This window comes from Ceratina calcarata, unplaced genomic scaffold, assembly GCF_001652005.2.
Source record: "Ceratina calcarata isolate Rehan_Ccalc_2016 unplaced genomic scaffold, ASM165200v1 scaffold124, whole genome shotgun sequence".
Taxonomy (NCBI): domain Eukaryota; kingdom Metazoa; phylum Arthropoda; class Insecta; order Hymenoptera; family Apidae; genus Ceratina; species Ceratina calcarata.
Window position 1 is genome coordinate 262,726 of NW_017133406.1, and position 2,833 is coordinate 265,558.

Sequence of the window (2,833 nt, forward strand, 5' to 3'; positions counted from 1 at the left end):
CAGAAATTGTAGATCTCGTCGTCCTCTACAAGAAAGGTCTGATGCAATTTTTCCGTATATCCAACGGTTTGGGAGTTATTGGCCAAAAACGAAAATTTGGAAGAAATTGAAGGGGTACCCCTTGGAAAAATCTCGGAAAAATCGAAAATTTTTTTTTGTTGTTTATTATTAGCAATGTTCTTCCGAAGTCTGATTTCTTTTTAAAAAATGTGTTTCTAAAGTGCATAAACTTTCGGGATTGACTGTACAGCCAATACATCCTTAATGCAAACGTCGTAGTCGTAACACGATTGGTAATTGATTTCCCCCGCGATTGGTAGAAATTCCACTCGCCGTAGTGCATTGTTAATTATTTTGCATTTACAAAAATTATCATCATAGGAAAAGGCTTTTCCTTTAAACACACTTATCTAAGAACATGTACACACTCATCAAATATGTGCGTAATGCAATGTAGATATCGATATCTCCTCTTCCTGTTACGCATACAGCTAAGGAATATAGGCATGCAACGTACCGCAATTTTCAACTCCTGTACGGAAAAAGACGGGAAGAAATAGCTCGACATACCTGCTATCGGGGTTGGCCTATATTTTATTAAAGCCGCAATCCTATTCCAGTCATAAATATGTGCACCAGGAAGGGTGAATCGACGAGAGCTGTGCTATGATTCCCCATAATCCGGCGTTCTCAGCGACGCGACGCTCGGTGCGGTTCGGTTACGCGATCTCTTTTTACCGCTCCTTATCCACGACACACTCGTAGATTGAAACGATGAATCGTGCACCGGTTACCTCCACGGCAAATGATCTACCTGCACCTTTCCTAGGAGCGCGTATTTTTAAAAGCTACGTTAAGACCTAGGCTTATATCTGCCTACCCGGCAGCAACCCCTTTCGGCTTATTTCGCGGGCCAATGAAAAAAAGGCCGGGAGATGGGCGAAAAAGGAACACCTAAGAAAGACCTGTATATATTGCTCGGGCCGGTTATTCCAGTAGCAAACATTGGTTCCGCTACGGGGTGTTTCGTTTCGTTGCCAGAGCAACGAGTTCACGAAAAGTGCTGCCAAATTATATCAAATACTGGACACGTTAAATCGGGCCTCCGTTATTGTTTGACCGTGCTTCGTGTACGAATGTGCGAAGCGAAAGGGAAGACGCGCGGTTGCATCTCGTCGGGCCTGTATTTCAAGTATTCGCAGGTTGCTCGAAAAATCGTACTTTTTACTACTTACAGACGATGGAAGCAGGTCTCGCAGACGGGATTTCAATACGAGTTTCTGTTACGTCGCTTTTATGCCCGCCTCGAGCTAGCAGATTTTTATGATTGCTCTTTAGCTTCGAGCATCGCTCTTTCCCCCTTTGTGGGAAATAAGCTTGAGAATTCCGACCCGGGAATGGGGAAATTTTTATAGAGTTTTTTTTTTGAAAACTGGAAGCAAGGAGTCGAAAAATATTTGTTACCGGTCGTTTCATGTGAAAGAAAATCATTTACATTACGAATTTAACAATGTTATTTCATAAGTTTTATATCTGTATGTTATCAAAATAATCACGAAAATTATTTCAATAATTAGGATTAATAAGTATAGATAGTATAGATAAATAGTTTATAAAAGGAAATATCAGCAGGACATCAAAATTTAAATGAATTAGAAATCGACGGATATAATCCTGAATTTCGATGAATCCTGGCTTCGAAATGGGCCAATACAGTAAATTACACGGTGAGGCAAAGGTAACGAAAGGTGTGACTGGTCGAACCCTAGAATACAAAACGCGTTTAATTCGAACCTTCAACTAGAGTCCTGCGTCACCTACATACACACGCGTATGCACGCACGCGTACCTACATATGTATTTCTACCGGTCCTGATTTCGTCCGGTCGAATAGACCTGTATAATTATTACGACTCGTACGTGTGTAGAACGGGTGGCCCCATCCCCACCAGTCGTGGAAGGTAGCCCCATCGGAAGGAAGCTGCTTTATTTTTTTGTTGTGCCGCCTCGAGAAGCGAGGGGCACCCCGTAAGCCTCACCTTTGAAACACCTGGCTATTACCGCTGGATGTTTTACATATATGTATGCGCGCACGTGTATGTGTGTACACGTGTGAGTGCCACCATGTGTAACTGGCCCCACCGGGACCGGCGGACTCATTTTCAGGGCCTCCTGGGTCCCTAGACGTGCACGTATCCTGATTGAGAGAAAGGAGATGTCCCGTTCTCTTTTTCTCTAACTCACTTGAATTTTTGCGGAAAATAATACTGGTTATGATAATACTGAATTTCAAATAGTAATTGTTCGTAGTAATAGAACAAACGTGTTGAAAAATGGGAAATGCTAGAATTGTTTCGTTCCATATAAGCCTGAGCAGTTCTGAGACCCACGTAATTCGCAAACTACGCATGATTTCATTCGTCAGAAAAGTAATTGCTTTGGAACTGCACTATCAAAATTGTTTACACTAAATCTGTTCATCGAGCTAGTTGAACCTGGCGTTCAACTACCATGTGACTCGAGGCCCCTTTATCTTAATCAAAATAATCACCTAATCGGTAGTCGTGCAAGCGTATTAAATATTGACTTTACTCGCGGCTAACTTGGATGACAGCACGGCAAGCAGATCCTCGTCGCCTCGGGTGACTCAGTAGAAGGTGAATTAATTGCACGAACTGACCTTTGTCACGTCGTCGTTAGTTCGCGATAAAGCCTAAGTATTTGCCATTTACCAACGTCCTGGCTTCGTCAATGGTTGTTTAAAGAGTTCGGTTCTGTCTTCTTTCGCGCTTCAAGTTTCAAACGAAAGCTGCAAGTTTCGTTTCTTACAAGT